At 42.8% G+C, this 18,690-nt stretch overlaps 2 protein-coding genes and 1 long non-coding RNA gene across 3 annotated transcripts in view; 2 read left to right on the top strand and 1 right to left on the bottom strand.

The window, feature by feature from the left end:
• The window catches only part of LOC311047414 (cerebellin-1-like), an 878,463-nt gene that overhangs the window by 72,267 nt on the left and 787,506 nt on the right, over positions 1-18,690 (top strand). The gene's annotated exons all lie outside the window — the stretch shown is intronic.
• LOC311047422 overlaps positions 1-18,690 on the bottom strand; it is a 203,998-nt gene that overhangs the window by 5,904 nt on the left and 179,404 nt on the right. The window lies entirely within an intron of this gene.
• Positions 3,355-18,690, top strand: part of LOC311047417 (tumor protein p53-inducible protein 11-like) — a 60,980-nt gene continuing 45,644 nt past the window's right edge. Inside the window, exon 1 of the mRNA XM_084060125.1 lies at positions 3,355-3,495. The gene's annotated coding sequence lies outside the window, so the exon portion shown is untranslated. The remainder of the gene's footprint in view (positions 3,496-18,690) is intronic.

Genomic DNA, 18,690 nt, shown 5'->3' with positions numbered 1-18,690 from the left:
GTGCAGTGGACTGCAGCAGAGGGGATGGGACAGGGTCCAGAGAGCATGAGGTGGGGCGGCTAGAGGTAACAAGGAGAAGGACCTCGTTAGGAGAAAGGGGAGAAAAGTGGGATAGAGAGGTGGAGGGGGGGGAGAGAGGAGTAGATGAAGCTAGAGAGGGGAGGGTGGAAGAGGGACGGGTGTGGGTAGTGCGCAGGGCACCAGCCGGGGGAGGAGGGAATGAGGATCGGATATCGTTCACCTTCTTGTCAAAGAAGTTGGCGAAATCGTCAGGGACGAGGGACGAGGAGGGAGGAGGGGGTGGTTGCAGGAGAGAGGAGAAAGTTTCAAAGAGTTTTTTAGGGTTAGAAGCAGAAGCCTGAATTTTAGTGCAGAAGAAAGCAGCTTTAGCAGCTGATAGAGAGGAGGAAAAGGTAGAAAGGAGAGATTGGAAGGTAAGAAGGTCCTCCGGGAGGTTGCCATTTCTCCATTTACGCTCAGCTGCTCTTAGGCTCCGTCTCTCAGTACGCACTGAGTCCGACAACCAGGGTGCAGGTGGAGTTTGGCGTGCAGGCCTGAACACACACACACGCACGCACGCACGCACGCACGCACGCACGCACGCACGCACGCACGCACGCACGCACACACACACACACACACACACACACACACACACACACACAGCTTTACACCTGTACAACCTGTGATGTGACGAACACATTCAGGTTTCCATTGGGACCGATCCATTTAGGTTCCCTTTCTTCCATGTCTTCCATTGAGTATACACAGGGACGTGCACAGATAGACTCTAGGTGGTGCTAGAGCACCTGCCCTTTGCCCTCTTGATCAGAAGTGCCCTTTTGAAAAAAAGAAAAAAAAAGTTTTTTTTTTTTTTTTCCAGTGTACAGCAGGGGTCTTCAACAGGGGCCCGGGACCCTCAGAGTTACTACACGGGGTCCGTCAAATCTTTATGTGATATGATTTTTCTTTTTACCATAACCACTCGAAACCTAGCATCCCCTTTCTGAGGAGAACTTTAGCCAAAAATAGCAGATCTACAAGCCCCACAACGCCTCGCAGCGCGAGGCGTTGTGGGCTTGTAGATCGGCTATTTTTGGCAAAGAGGTATAGGTGTAGAGGGAAAAAAGAGCAGACCAAGTAAACAAAAAAAAAGTGTAATTTACTTGAGCACCTGCCCCTCAAAATGTCTGTGCACGCCACTGAGTATACATATCCACTGTGTAGCCTCTTCCACAGTCTATGAGATGGGAGATTCTTTCACAAAGTGAACGCTATAGGATGAACCTGTGCGTCTCTCCGACTTCATCCACGGCTCACCGTTTCATTTAAACGCTCTCAGTCTATATATTCCATACTTTACGGTAGAGGCAGTCCTACTGTTGCTCTGTCGGTATATTCCACACAGTACGGTAGAGACAGTCTATTCCATATACATTAATGAGAGGCAGTCTATTCCATGCATTACGGTGGCAGTCAAATGTATTCCACACAGTACGGTAGAGGCAGTCTATTCCACACAGTACGGTAACGACAGTCTATTCCACACAGTACGGTAGAGGCACATAGCCGCGGGAAGACCTTTTAGGTTAGGGGTGCGGTATACCTCATGCACACGCGCTGCACGCGCGCGTGCATGAGGTGCATGCACCTTTTTTTTCGAGGTTCATGCGCGTGCAAAATTTTCCGCGGTTCTTGGCGGATTGGGTTAGTTTTTTTCCCAGTTTTTGGTTTCTTTATTTCGGTTTTAGGGTTAGGATTAGGGTTAGGTTAGAGTTATGTTAATTAATTCTTATTTTTGCCTGATTTTACCAATTTATTATCAAAAAAAATAATTTATTATCCCCCCAGGTACCTCCCCCCGGTACCTGGGGGGAGGGGGGGCGGCCGCACCCCCAGCACCCCTACTTCCCGCGGTACTGCAGAGGCAGCTCAGTCTATTCCACACAGTACGGTAAAGACAGTCTATTCCACACAGTACGGTAAAGACAGTCTATTCCACACAGTACGGTAAAGACAGTCTATTCTACACAGTGCGGTAAAGACAGTCTATTCCACACAGTACGGTAAAGACAGTCTATTCCACACAGTACGGTAAAGACAGTCTATTCTACACAGTGCGGTAAAGACAGTCTATTCCACACAGTGCGGTAAAGACAGTCTATTCCACACAGTACGGTAAAGACAGTCTATTCTACACAGTGCGGTAAAGACAGTCTATTCCACACAGTACGGTAAAGACAGTCTATTCCACACAGTACGGTAAAGACAGTCTATTCCATACAGTACGGTAGAGGCAGCGCAGTCTATTCCACACAGTACTGTAAAGACAGTCTATTCCACACAGTACGGTAAAGAGACAGTCTATTCCACACAGTACGGTAAAGAGACAGTCTATTCTACACAGTACGGTAGAGGCAGTCTATTCCACACAGTACGGTAGAGACAGTCTATTCCACACAGTGCGGTAAAGAGACAGTCTATTCCACACAGTACGGTAACGACAGTCTATTCCACACAGTACGGTAGAGGCAGTCTATTCCACACAGTACGGTAGAGACAGTCTATTCCACACAGTACGGTAGAGGCAGTCTATTCCACACAGTACGGTAGAGGCAGTCTATTCCACACAGTACGGTAGAGACAGTCTATTCCACACAGTACGGAAGAGGCAGTCTATTCCACACAGTACGGTAGAGGCAGTCTATTCCACAAAGTACGGCAGAGGCACACAGCCGCGGGAAGACCTTTTAGGTTAGGGGTGCGGTATGCGCACCTCATGCACACGCGCGCTGCACGCGCGTGTGCATGAGGTGCATGCACCTTTTTTTTCGCGGTTCATGCGCGTGCAAAATTTTCCTGGGCGGATTGGGTTAGTTTTTTTCCCAGTTTTTGGTTTCTTTATTTCGGTTTTAGGGTTAGGATTAGGGTTAGGTTAGAGTTATGTTAACTCATTCTTATTTTTGCCTGATTTTACCAATTTATTATCAAAAAAAAATAATATTTTTTTTGATGGGGGGGGCGGTACCTGGGGGGAGGGGGGGCGGTCGCACCCCCAGCACCCCTACTTCCCGCGGTACTGCAGAGGCAGCGCAGTCTATTCCACACAGTACGGTAAAGACAGTCTATTCCATACAGTACGGTAGAGGCAGCGCAGTCTATTCCACACAGTACGGTAAAGACAGTCTATTCTACACAGTACGGTAAAGAGACAGTCTATTCCACACAGTACTGTAAAGACAGTCTATTCTACACAGTACGGTAAAGAGACAGTCTATTCCACACAGTACGGTAAAGAGACAGTCTATTCCACACAGTACGGTAGACTAGAGTCAGCGCAGTCTATTCCATACAGCTCTCTGGCTGTCGGATTGCTCCTCCACACACACACACACACACTCTCTCTCAGCGCACGGCAGCGCGTCCACGTGAGCGTGCGTGTGTCCATTCCACTCTGCTACACACCACGACGCCTCGATTCCTGCTTTTATTCCTGTAAGTCATTCATTGATTTAACCTTCTGTGTTGTATGGCGCGGTTTATTTGCATGTAGCGCGGGGTTTGTGTGTGCGTGTGTGCGTGTGTGCGTGTGTGTGTGTGTGTGTGTGTGTGTGTGTGTGTGTGTGTGTGTGTGTCTGTGCGTGCGTGTACGTGTGTGTGTGTGTGTGTGTGTGTGTGTGTGTGTGTGTGTGTGTGTGTGTGTGTGTGTGTGTGTGTGTGTGTGTGTGTGTGTGTGTGTGTGTGTGTGTGTGTGTGTGTGTGTGTGTGTGTGTGTGTGTGCGTGGGTTGTCTCGGATTGATGTTTTGACGCGCTGCAGGTTATTTTGGCGTGTGGTTTGTTTGTTGAGTGTCTGTGCGTGTTGAGTTGTGTTGAGTTGTGTTGAGTTGAGTTGAGTTGAGTTGAGTTGAGTTGAGCTGTGATTCACCAACACGCTGTTCAAACTTGTTGAGGTGTTTTCATTCAACTATTACGGCAGTGTGTTGAAAAGTAACTAAGTACATGTACTCAAGTAGCCTATACTTAAGTAAAATGTTAAGTTTTTTTTTTTTTTTTTTTACTTTATTCCGTTTTTTTTTTTAAATGTCAGTACTTTTACTTCTACTCCATTACATCTCAGATAAAAAATATTATACTTTTGCTCTACTATACTTAATTGAAAACTTTAGGCTACTCTGTAGATTTTGATTATGATCACAAAACATACATTAACCACTAAGTTCAGCCCCACTTAAACTTTGGCTGTTTGAAAATAGCAGACCTACATAACACGTTGCAACGACGTGCTTGTAGGTCTGCTATTTTCAAACGATTGTTTTAATATAGGTTTTACATGATATAACTTGTGAAACGGAACATTCTGCATATTGAGTAGGCCTACTTATACTTTTGGTGCTTTAAGTATATTTGATGCCAATACTTAAATTTGTACTTTTCAAGTAAATTTTGATTACCGGACTTTTACTTGTTACAGAGTACTTCTACATTGCAGTATTGATACTTTTACTTAAGGTAATACATGTGAGTAGTCCTACTTTTTCCACACTGGAGATCAGGAATCAAAGACAAAGGAGTTTTTCATGTTTTGTTATTTGGTTGAGTTTCTAGCGGACGTACAACCGCGCGGTCTCTCCGACAAGTGACTTTATTTATTTTTTCACGCAAATGTCTTAAAACATTTTTTTTTATGGATACGACATTTTATGTTGTATTTATTCTAATGTGTATGACCCCGCCCAGGCAATAATGCTCTTGATTTATGGTTTCTTAAAGAAAACCATATAGATCATAATATCTGAATAAACCGTAGAGTCATTATGTATGTATGTATTAATGCAGTGGTTCTCAAACTTTTTCATGTCAAGGACCCCCGAATTGACACTTATTACCCCGCGGACCCCCATTTGAAAAGATAAGCCAGGGACCCCAATAAGAGAAGGTTTTTACGGCTCTCTAGCAGTGATTCTCAACCATTTTAATTTCAAGGACCCCCAGTTTGACATGCATTAGGGCTACGGACCCCCATTTAATGACATGTATACATGGGACCCCAATTCACATTGTAAAACCAATGTTAATTTAACTCTGAGAGTGTACAAATGGAATCAAATGGACCCGTTAGGGTCCATTTGGTTCCATTTGTACACTCACAGAGTTGCAGACCCATAAGGGTCCATTTGGTTCCATTTGTACACTCACAGAGTTGCAGACCCATAAGGGTCCATTTGGTTCCATTTGTACACTCACAGAGTTGCAGACCCATAAGGGCCCATCTGGTTTCTGGCCATCATTTAGCTGGGGACCCCCTGGAACCCCCTCAAGTACCCCTGGGGGTCCCCGGACCCCACTTTGAGAACCAATGTATTAATGTACATTATTGTGTTTTATATTCATATCACAACTCAGAGAACACGTGCAGCTTTAAGGAAGTGGATATATTGTTGTTTTGTCGGTTGGAAACCTTAAGTATATCCAGTGGCGTGCACAGACATTTTGAGGGGCAGTTGCTCAAGTAAATTATACTTTTTTTTGTTTACTTGGTCTGCTCTTTTTTCCCTCTACACCTATACCTCTTTGCCAAAAATAGCCGATCTACAAGCTCACAACGCCTCGCAGCGCGAGGCGTTGTGGGCTTGTAGATCTGCTATTTTTGTTCTCCTCAGAAAAGGGATGCTAGGTTTCGAGTGGTTATGGTAAAAAGAAAAATCATATCACATAAAGATTTGGCGGACCCCCTGTTGTAACTCTGAGGACCCGCTAGGGGTCCCGGACCCCCTGTTGAAGACCCCTGCTGTAAACTGGAAAAAAAGGGCACAAGAGGGCAAAGGGCAGGTGCTCTAGCACCACCTAGAGTGTATCTGTGCACGTCCCTCAGTATATCCATAACCATTTGTTTTTCTTTTTTTTCCAAATAATTTTTATCCCGCGATTTTTGTAACCCTTTTTTTTCACCCGGTGCCAATTTCCTAAGTGATCCTGGGCGCTACACCAGCCCTACACCAGTCCCCCACAGCCAGGGAGGCCAGGGCCGAGCTCATGCTTCCTTCAGTGCATGAGAGCCAACTGACCTTCTTATCACCTGACAGGGGGGAGTTTCCCTGGTAGCACGTAGCGCGTGGAAGGAACACGTTATTCCAACCAGTTCCCTTCCCCTCCATCAGGCGCCCCGGCTGTCATGGGGGAGGCGGTATAGCGACCAGGATTACTACATGTTTTTGTGAGGGTATTAACTACCCTAAGAGACACGGGGAGAACATGCAAACTCCACACAGAGTAGGCCCTTTCACCAACCCCACCCTGGGTATGGGCGCTGCGCTACCGACTGCGCCACCGTGCCTCCCATTTGTTTTTCAATATCACAAATAAAAATAGTGAAAACAGCCGATCTACAAGCTCACAATACAACTCGTTGTGAGCTTGTAGATCTGCTATTTTCAACTCTTTTTGTTGTTGTTTTGTGCCACACTCTTGTATGCTGAATATAGGGCATTAAAAAAACATCAAAAGTAGAAGCATGGACTTACAAGCTTTCTACATGACAGCGGCGGTTCTCAACCTTTTCAGGCCCCCAAATTAATCATATTTGATCTGGGGACCCCCGACCCTGATAAGCACTTGATCTGGGGACCCCCGACCCTGATAAGCACTTGATCTGGGGACCCCCGACCCTGATAAGCGCTTGGAATGTAGGAGTTGAGGCTTTACATTTAGTTTGACTCGGTTCCACAGATACCTTTTGTGTAAATAGCTGATCTACAAGCTCACCATCTTTCTTATATTATTTGACAATTTGGCCAATGTTTAAGTCTTAAAAGTCCGTAAATTGTCACATCACCAGTGGTGGAAAGTAACTAAGTACAGTACATTTACTTAAGTACTGTACTTAAGTACAATTTTGAGGTATTTGCACTTTACATGAGTATTTCCAATACTCTTACTTCTACTCCACTACATCTCAGAGGCAAATTTATTTTTACTCCACTACAATTATTTGAAAACTTTAGTTACTAGTTACTTTTCAGATATAAACGATTATATTATAAAACATACATTAACCACTTTAACCCTATTTTATACCTAGGCTATTTGAAAATAGCCGATCTGCAAGCTCACAACGCGTCGCATCGCGACGCGTTGAGAGCTTGTAGGTCTGCTATTTTCAAACATTTTAGTACTTTTACTGTTGGTACTTTAAGTACATGTTTTGAATTCTGGACTTTTACTTGTGACAGAGTATTTCTATATTGCAGTATTGGTACTTTTACTCAAGTAAAGAATTTGAGTACTTTTTCCACCACTGCACTGTCACTGTCATCTGGGGGTCCCGACCCACACGTTGGGAACCGCTATGTTATGTGAACAGCTTGAGTCTCAACGGGGGAGTTAATTAATGTAATCCCTATACCCCCAACATGTGAGTATAAAGCTGAACTTTATTAAACCTTATATATGGAAACACTGCTATTATTAAACCTCTATACGAGAGAGAGAGAGAGAGAGAGAGAGAGAGAGAGAGAGAGAGAGAGAGAGAGAGAGAGAGAGAGAGAGAGAGAGAGAGAGAGAGAGAGAGAGAGAGAGAGAGAGAGAGAGAGAGAGAGAGAGAGAGAGAGAGAGAGAGAGAGAGAGAGAGAGAGAGAGAGAGAGAGAGAGAGAGAGAGAGAGAGAGAGAGAGAGAGAGAGAGAGAGAGAGAGAGAGAGAAGGGACCCCCACTACACATTGGATTCATGGTAAATGTGTGTTTTCAGAAACTTGTCCTTTGGCTCGGTACTTGGTCTGCTCCCCCCCCCCAGTGGTGTAAAAGTAAGAACATTTTTGAGGTACATTTACTTTACTGGAGTATTACCAATTGTCTATACTTTTACTTCTACTCCACTACATCTCAGTGGCAAATATTGTACTTTTACTCCACTACAATTATTTGAAAACTTCAGTTGCTTTGCAGATATAAATTATTACATTATAAAACATACATTAACCACTTTAGCCCTATTTTATACCTAGGCTATTTGAAAATAGCCGATCTACAAGCTCACAACGTGTCGCATGGCGACACGTTGTGAGCTTGTAGATCGGCTATTTTCAAACATTTTAGTACTTTTACTTTTGGTACTTTAAGTATATGTGAGCTTGTAGATCAGCTGTTTTTCGGCTAATGTATTTGCCCCCCCCCCCCCCCTGCTGTATCTCTGAGGACGCCCTAGGGGTGAAGACCCCTAGAACAATGTAACGAAAAGCCTGACATTCCTGTGTTTATGACAGAATATGTTTTAATGCCTCACTCTCACCCAGCTGCTATTTCATCAGGAAACGCTCTATTGTGCCAACACATCATCTGTGTGTGTGTGTGTGTGTGTGTGTGTGTGTGTGTGTGTGTGTGTGTGTGTGTGTGTGTGTGTGTGTGTGTGTGCGCATGCGAGCCTGTTTGAGAGAGACGGAGGGAGAGAGAGAGCATGTTTGAGAGAGTGTTTGAGAGAGAGAAAGAGAGAGCGAGTGCGTGTGAGAGAGAGAGAGAGAGACAGACAGACAGAGTGTTGCAGTACATCGCTGGTGTGTTCAAACTTGCCCTCATAATGTGTGTGTGTTTGAGAAACAATGTTTTGTTTTCATGTTCTTTCCCCTAACGCCATTCTTAAAAAAAATAGCAGATCTACAAGCTCATAGCGCGGCACCGAGTGCCGCGCTATGAGCTGTATATCTGCTATTTTTAAATAGCCAAAGAAATCTAAAGTGCCGCGCTATGAGCTGTATATCTGCTATTTTTAAATAGCCAAAGAAATCTAAAGTGACACACTTTTTTTTTATAATAACAGATAACGTTCGGTGCCAGAAATCTCACCGTTGAGCTGCGCGGCGCCGTTCAAGCTGTAGACTCCACGACGAGCGATCCATGTGAAACAAAGCACGCGTGCATTTTGCACGCATGGTACGATCTAACGCCTGGAACGATAACATCTTTCACGCGGGTCTCGATCTTCAGGCTTTTAGTTTTTAGTTTTGCTAAAAAAGAAAAGCTTGGAAATTCCTGTCCCAGCTGTTGGTACGCAAAAGCGCCTCGTGTCGTCTGATGTGCCGTGCATTATTTATTTTGGGTGCGCATGCGCGGGGTAATGTCTGCATTCCGACATCTCACTACTCCGACTAGTGGCTTCCGTGTGCAGTTAGGGTTAGGGTTAGGTATAGGGTTAGTTAACGTCGGAAAGGCGACATGTCGGAAAGGCGACATGTAACCCGCATGCACACCTGCGCACCAGTTATGTGCACCCCTGGTTATGAACTTCTTTGGAATACCATAATGTGCCATGAGTTTCCATAGAATGTCTCTGTCCAAACTGTCGAATGCTTTGTGGAAATCAATGAATGTGAGGTTCAGAGATGTGTTCCATTCCAGGGTCTGCTCTATAATGATGCGAAGGGTGGCAATGTGATCGGTGCATGATCTGTCTTGTCGGAAACCAGCTTGTTGCTCTCTGAGTAGTTTGTCTAGCTCTTTCAGGTTTGCCTTTTTTTGGGGGGTTTTCACAAGGTATCCTTCTGTCCAGTCGCTTGGCAAGTTCACTCCATAAACCCAGATCAATTAAAAACGTATAAACATTGCCTCCTGTGTTTCATGAAGCACACTCGGTGTGATCCCTGCTAAGGCCATAATGAACGCATTCTTTGACTCCATCAGTCTACACATAAGTCTATGCAGAACATTCCTCAATACAGCATGAAAGACGGGTTCATTTACTGGTCACAAACATTTTTTACTGTTTCAGCAATATTCAAAATGCATCATTATATTTCACCTTTTATTTTTGCATTGCTATAACGGAGCCACAAGTGGGTTGTATACAGTGGAGTACAATAGGTTTTGAAAAGTATTATTTTTGTTTATTATTATTTGTTTGTAATGAATATTATTCATTACAAACGCTGAGAAAGACTTTACTGCCGAAACGCTGGTTTCTTTTTAATAAACTTTTTTTGCTGTGCCGGCCTTATCCTTTGTCAAAAAAGCCTAATTTCAACATAATCTGACATTGTTGTGCTTGTGTTTGCTGGCACAGAATGTTTTGCTAAATAAATAGTTTGTCTATTTGTGCTGCATAAATGTATTTGGTCTATTTTTTGCTCAGAACAGGGACTCTAGCCTGGGTTCAGGTGGTTAAGTTTGAGGTGTAAACATTGAGGAGTGTTGGATGACTGCAAGTACTGTCAACAAAGCCTGGCCGCTGTGTCAGGGCTGTGTCACCACGGCGTTATTGTTATTTTAAAGTTGACGATGATTTGTCACACAAATAATTGCGATTAACGATTTAAATTCAATTAATTAAATAAATGAATTCATTCAAACTCCATTTTAACCATGATAGATTCATCGGAAACACCCGTCCTTGGTTCTGGTGACTTATATTGTCCTTTTAATACGTGGGGAGTTTTTTCAATTACTTTTTTAAATATTTTTTTTTTGGGGGGGGGGGGTGGGGATTGTTAAATACAATGAAGAAAAAAAAACGGGTGTTTTTAATGAATCTAACATGTTAAAAATGGAGTTTGAAGTTATAATGGGTTTGTATAGGAAGGGGGCGTGTCTGATAAAATGGATATAAAATATCTAAATACTGAATCAAGCAACAAATTCTTGTTCATGTGTGAACTGGGTTTTCCATGGAACCCATAGTTCTGCTGTGTGTCTGTCTGGCTGTCTGGGGGTCAGTTCATGATGAAGGGGCTTTGGAGTGGAAATGCATTACTACTGACTGGGGGTCAGTTTATGAGCAGACTGTGGACTGATAATGGATAATGGAGGAAGGAGTGGAGATGGGAGCCGTAGATAGTAGACTCATTCTCTATTCATTTATAATCTTTCTGTATTCTTTCATAGACAGTGGATTAATGATGTATTCTTGTATTATTTCATAGATAGTGGATGTATTCTGTATTTAATAGATAGTGGATTCATGCTGTGTTATTTATAAACCATAGACAGTGGATTTTATTCCGTATTGTTTCATAGATAGTGGATTCATTCTGTATCATTTATGAACCATTTATTTTCTGTATTGTCATGACAACATAATCAAACTACAGTCCACTCCAGACACATACAGTACTACTTTGAACACATAAAGATCAGCGCTTCTCAAACATTTTCATTTCTTCTAAAGCGTGAGGAGAGTGTGTTTTTTCAATTACTTTTTTAATTAGTTATTTTTCATTTCCCCCCAAAAATATAAAAAATAATTGAAAAAAACACGGTCTCCTCACGCATTAGAAGGACAATATCAGACATCAGAACCAAGGACGGGTGTTTTCAATAAATCTAACATAGTTAAAATGGAGTTTGAAGTTACAATGGGTTTGTATAGGAAGGGGGTGTGTCTGATAAAATGAATATCATATCTAAATACTGAATCAAGCAACTTAAAATCTGTCTGGGGTGTTCACAAAAGCCTGAGTAGACATTAAAATGACCCCCTCCCTTTTAATATGTATTTGGCCTCGGACCCCCATCTGAAAATATTGTGTCAGGGACCCCCCCCCCCATACAAGATTTGTTAATGTTCAAATGTTTCCACAAAAAAAAATGTTGCAAGATTTCTTTGAAAATATCAGATCTTCAAGCTCTCCCAACGCGTCGCATCGCAGAGCCGATACCGACATATGCGGTCTTTTTCACCAAATGTCAACTAATTGTCAGCTAACAGCATCACATAGCCTATCTAATACAATAAAATGGCTATAATATCAATATAATATCTTATACATATCTAATCAATCTAATATAATCTTATGATTTTGTTACACCTGCCCTCTGCAGTGCTCTAATGTGAAAGTGACCGAAGTCTGTCTCATCTCTCTCCAAAAGCCCTTGAATGTGATGGAATATGATTGCGAACTCCGCGCAAGTGGAGCCTACTATGAAACCGTGCTGTCTGTGTGTCTCTGTGTGTGTGCAGTCTGTGTGCAGCCGCGCCCCCATGTGACTCACGCTCTCATTGGCTGCCCCCATGTGACTCACGCTCTCATTGGCTGCATGCACTACAGTGTGGCTGAAATTCGCCTGTGCCAATGGGTGACTAATTACACTCCTCTGAGAAAAATATAGCAGCGACAGTCAAAAATAACAAATCTACAAGCATCTACACGAGTTCATCTATTGGGATATCTAAGAATTCCATGTCATTTGTGCATATTTCAGGCCGGATGGCAAGTTGAAAACGCCTTAGTTGCCTTCTTGTGGCGGTCCTGTTCTCACTCATTTAACTGTACCACCCACTTCTCTACAATTGCTCATTCCTTTATATTCTTCTTATTGTTATTTTCCAGCTGCGTTCGCTTCCCGCGTTTGCGCGTCTTACTTGTTAAGGATTACTGTGATTTATGGTAAGCTCACATTTCATCACACACACACACACACGCACGCACGCACGCACGCGCGCGCGCGCACACACACACACACACACACACACACACACACACACACACACACACACACACACACACACACACACACACACACACACACACACACACACACACACACACACACACACACACACACACACACACACACACACTACACTAAGAACTCCTGAAACTTTCACTCGCCCCCCCCCCGCCCCCTAAAAAAGAAAAGAAAACACAATATTTTCCGATATAACATTTTTATGCTAATATAGGCTGATAATAATGGCTGGTGTTATAGAGCTGGTGTCATATATAAATTACATCTCTGTTTGACTCGTATAGGCTCCGTAAACAACAACAGCTGCACGGGGAAGACGTGACGAATAACAAATATACAGAGAAATGACTGACATATTTAATAACTATATACCATTAACCTATCAAGACCTGGAACGCATCTGTGTCACTTTTTGATTTGAGCTAAAAAATATATTATTTTACACTTTGGCTATTCAAAAATGGCAGATCTACAAGCTCGTAGCGCGGCACCGAGTGCCACGCTACGAGCTTGTAGATCTGCTATTTTTGAAAAATCGTGAAAACTTGTGCAAAACTTTGAATACATATTTTTTAAAGCGAACATTTGTAACTCAAATCTTTGCTTCTGGGGGGGGGGGGGGCCCTGGAAACACATGTTTTGAGATGGGGTGGTCGGCGGCCAAATACATATAATTTTGGGGGTCCTTGACATGAAAAAGTTTGAGCACCACTGACATAGAAACATTACGTTTTTTCAGAAAACTGTTGGGATTTAGAAGACATTTGTGGAATCGGCTTCAGGTCTTAATGGGCTAAAACATTAATAGTGGAAATAGACGATCGACGAGCTCAGAACGCTCTACGCGCTTTGAGCTTGTAGATCGTCTATTTCCACTATTTTTGAAAACGTTTTGAAAATATATGCACATGACCATTATGCAAAACATAATTGCGACTATCTCAAATAATTGTGATGAGGCGATTATTATGCAATAATTGTGACAGGATCTTAATGTGTAATAATTCTCCAGGATCAAACGGAGCACTCCTTCACAGTTAGTTAACACACACACACACACACACACACACACACACGACACACACACACACACACACACACACACACACACACACACACACACACAACACACACACACACACACACACACACACACACACACACACACACACACACACACACACACACACACACAGAAGATGTGTGATCTGTTGTGCGGAAAGCGGGTGTCATGTCAATCTTTCCTCGCAGCAGGCGGCCAGGTCATTTGCATGCATTTACATAAATCTGCATTAAATATGTTTCTCTCCTCCTGAGCTCATCTGTCTCGTTACGTAACGGCTCGTTAACGCTCGTCAACGCCATGCCACGCGTTGTGACACTTGTAGATGTGCGTTTTTTTTTGTTTGCAGTTTTTCTTTTTGCTATATCTTTGAAGATTGTTCATAAAGACTAAAACTTAACTTTATGATTTCACTTAAGAGTTAGTTTTATAAACAAATGGTAGACTTTCAGTTCTTTTTTTTAACCCATTAAGACCTGTGGCTGATTCTACAAAATCTCTTCTAAATCCTAACTTTTTTTTTTGTTTTTTATTAAACTATGTTGCTATATATAAGTGGTTCTCAAAGTTTTTCACGTCAAGGACCCCCAAAAATTTATGTCTTTGGCCGGGGACCCCCATCTCAAAATATGTTGTTCCAGGGACCCCCCAGAAGCATTGACTTACAAATGTTAGCTTTAAAATATATATATATATATTCAAAGATTTGCACAAATTTTCACGATTAAAAAAAATAAATAGCAGATCTACAAGCTCATATGCTGCACTCGGTGCCACGCTATGAGCTTGTAGATCTGCTATTTTTGAATAGCCAAAGTATGAAATAATGGTTATAGCAAAAAAATCTAAAATGACACAGTTAATGCGTTCCCGGATTGAATGGGTTAAAACAGTGGATCTCAAACTTTTCAGGCCGGGACCCCCCCCCCCCCCCCCCAAATAATCATATATGAACTGGGGAGTAGGGACCCCCCCCCACCCTGACAAGCGCTTGGAATTGTAAGAGTTGAGACATTACATTTCTTTTTTTACTCAGTTCCACAGATAAATATTGTGGAAAATAACAGATCTACATGCTCACAACGCCTGAGCTTATAGATCGACTTCTTTTAAAATGTTTGCGTCTTAATATTTGAGAATTTGACCAATGTTTGAACATGTTTTTTTTTTTATAGTTTCTTGATTACCTATGATGCAGTAATAGTCTTTTTTTCCCTCTTTCATTTTAGAGGTATTAACACATCGGGTGCCAGAATGTTATAATAACAGATTACGTTCGGTGCCATAAATCTCACCGTCTGCAACGCTGCGCTGTTCAGAGCCGTGGACTCCCCGGCGAGCACACGCACGTAAACAATGCATGCGTGTGCACAGCAATGGATGGTCCTGGCTAACGCCTGGAACAACAACATGTCTCACGCGAGTCACCATTGCAGAGCGATCGCGCATGGAGAATGACTCGTTTTGCCCACTGTAAAAAGTTAAGGAGATACAGAGGTTTTTAGCAAGGAGATAGAATGGAAGCGGTTGGGAGCCAGATTTTTTGGCACGGTGATCCATCTGTCCCTTACTTCTTAGAGTGTTCATGGGTGATTCCAGGGCTGCGCTAGCCCCCCCCCCCCCCCTTGTGGAAGAAAACGAAAAAAAAAAAAAAAGACTGAAAACACGGTTTGAACCGTGTTCGGCACCCGATGTATTAAAAAGGTCTTAGAAGTCATTAAATTGTCACTTTAGAAATGTGCAGAGACCCTGTATACACTCCTACTGTATGTTGGTCTGTTTACTGTTGAATCATCTGGCGACCCCCACTGGGGGGGTCCAGACCCACAGTTTGAGAAGCAGTGGTTTAACACGTGACTTTACAGACTCCTTATCTGGGGGAGATGGAACAGGATTGATTGATTGATGTACTTTATTTAATTTAGTAAGACATGAGAACATCAGTACATGGAAGTACAAAACATTCACAATACAAGGTCTACTAAACTGGAAGACTCATTAAGCACTGAGCTTGTTTAAGATGAGATCCCCATGCACACAAATCATGATGACATATAAGAGACAGACAGATATACACACTACTATACAGAATGTCATACAATCAGCTTACAGGTTACTGGTATGAAGAGTGAAAAGAAATGTACTAGAGAAAAAAAGAAATAGGGGGGGGGGGGGGTAGTGGGGGTAGGTTAAGACTTAAACGGGGGCCATTTTCGAATTGCAGCCTCCTGAAGGTGTATCTTTAGGGCAGTTTTGAAAGTGAGTAGGGTTTTGCACTCCTTTACTCCTTTTGGTAGGGCGTTCCACATTTTTGATGATTAGGAAGGACCCTCCCAGTCCTATATGGAGGGAACACATGCGTCCTGAACGCTGAAAAAGATAATTTCCTTTTTAACCCATTAAGACCGGGAACGCATCCGTGTGACATTTTTAGATGTCTTTGGCTATTCAAAAATAGCAGATCTACAAGCCGCGCTGTGAGCTTGTAGATCTGCTATTTTTTGTTGTTATTGTGCAAATCTTTGAATATATATTGTTTTAAAGCGAACATTTGTCAAATATTTTGTTCCAGAGACCCCACCAGAAGCAAAGATTTGAGTTATTTATTTATTTATTTATTTATTTAGCGAATGCAAAGTCCTTAAGCCAAGCAGTTACCTCCTGGTCTGCTGTATGGAGGATGACTAATCCTCCTTTCAGTCTTTGGAGAGGACAAACTTCTATGATGTGCTCCATAGTTTGCTCCTCTCCACAAGCACACAGTGGGCTTGGGCTACTGCCCCACTTGTGAAGGCTGGCCAAGCAGGGAGCAAGATTCGAGTTACAGATATTCTTTCAACAAAATATATATTTAAAGATTTGCACACATTTTCAAAATCAGGGGATCGATCATACTGGATATAAAATACTACACAGCTTGAGCTTGCACATCTGCTATTTTTGAGTAATTTTGAAAAATACATTTTTACTTTCCAGGAAACGCAGTGAAAAAAATATTTTTTTCTTTTCATGGAAGCACAGTGAAACCCTCAGTGATTAGCAACCATCAGGGGATTGATCATACTGGAGATAAATATTCTGTGACTACTTGACTAAAAGGTAATCTCTCAAGAACAGATTCTGCTCTGCGTTTGAATCTGTCGGGGGGGGTTTGTCATATCGCGTACGCACTGGCCTACAAGTGGGCGTGCCTTCAGATCAGGAAGCAGGCCGCGCTTTACCCAATCAAATGTAGTGGGCGGGATTTACGTGTCCGCCGATCCTTCCCCACTCGAAAGAAACCGAAACTCATTTAACAATAGCGTCCTCGGAGCAGACAAAACCACGGAAAGATATTCACATTTTAACTTGCTCTTTCATCATAGAAACAAGTGGGCTTATAACCAAAACCATCCATGTTCTCTGGGAGAAGTGGTGTTGGTGTTCCGTGTATAAATATTGTTAGTGGGAATGAAAACATAGTCACACCACCGGAAGTGATGCGCTGAAAGGCAGACCAAAACCCCGGTTTCCTTGCGCACGGGTGCTACGTCAACTTCCTCCCAGAGCCAAGTGAGATAGTCAAAAACAGCAGAGGGCGCTGTTTTTCCTTTTCATTTGGCGATGGGTTCCCAGATTGTTGAAAAGGTAACAAAATCAAAATTGCTGGCAGTCTGGGCTTCATTTATCTATTCACTCTGGCAGTGAAAGAGAGGGATAGTTCCCACCCAAAATGACCTTTTTTTCTATCGATTAGTTACCCCATGGAGATTCGAATTCATGGATATTTTGTCGTTTTTTGTCACATTCCTAAGCCAATGATTCTGCTGGTCATCAAATTACTGTTTTAGGAATGCGACAAAAACAAAAAAATATCCATGAATTCAAGTCTCCATGGGGTGACTAATCCATAGGGAAAGAAAACGTCATTTTGGGTGAACTATCCCTTTTTTTTAAGCGGTCCGTGAGTTACTGCATTCAGTTCACTTACTACCAGACCGTGTCACATGACTCTCTGCCCCGGTGCTTCAGGGGTCAAATATGGAGCCCGCAGCACAGTATCTACATTATATTGTGCTGTAGTGCAGGCTTAACCCATTAAGACCTGGAACTGTGTCATTTTTAGACTTGAGCTAAAAAAGCATTATTTTACACTTTGGGCTATTCAAAAATAGCAGATATACAAGCTCATAGCGCGGCACCGAGTGCCGCGCTATGAGCTTGTAGATCTGCTATTTTTGAAAAATCGTGAAAATGTGTGCAAATCTTTGAAATATATATATTTTTCAAGCGAACATTTTTAACTCAAATCTTTGCTTCTGGGGGGGGGTCCCTGGAACAAAATATTTTGATAGGGGTCCGCAGGCCAAATACATATCATTTGGGGGTCCTTGACATGAAAAAGATTGAGCACCACTGATATAGAAACATACGTTTTTCAAGAATACTGTTGGGATTTAGGAGACGTGTAGAATGGGCTTCAGGTCTCAATGGGTTAATACACAGTGCAGTAGTACAGTACAGTGTTTATATCCTAGTGAAAGGATTAATGCATTAATGCTGTTGAACGCCATGCAGTGAAAGGGAACTTTTGTCCAAACATGGAGCGGAGGGGAATTTGACACAAAGTGGATTTCGGCCTCCGCTTACAATGATCCACTGTGTATGACACTGTAGCAGGACACACACACACACACGCACACACGCACACACACACGCACACACACACACACACACTCACACATACACACGCACACGCGCACGCGCACACGCACACGCACGCACACGCACACACACACGCACACGCACACACGCACACGCGCACACACACACGCTCACACACACACACACACACACACACACACACACACACACACGCTCACACACACACACACACACACACACACACACACACACACACACACACGCTCACACGCACACACACACACACACGCACACACGCACACGCACACACACACAAACGCACACGCGCGGTGGAAAAAGTACTCAAATGTTTTACTTACTCTTAAGTAAAAGTATCATTGCTGCAATGTAAAAGTACTCCGTTACAGGTTAAAAAAAAAAGTAAAAGTACAAAAGTATTGGTATCCAAATGTACTTAAAGTACCAAAAGTAAAAGTGCTAAAATGTTTAAAAAAATAGCAGAGCTTGCAGATCGGCTATCTTCAAAAATAGCC

The sequence above is a fragment of the Gymnoscopelus microlampas genome (genome assembly GCF_963454915.1).
Source record: "Gymnoscopelus microlampas genome assembly, chromosome: 6".
Lineage (NCBI taxonomy): Eukaryota > Metazoa > Chordata > Actinopteri > Myctophiformes > Myctophidae > Gymnoscopelus > Gymnoscopelus microlampas.
Note: the sequence above shows the minus strand (reverse complement) of the source record. Positions and strands in the feature narration are given on the sequence as shown.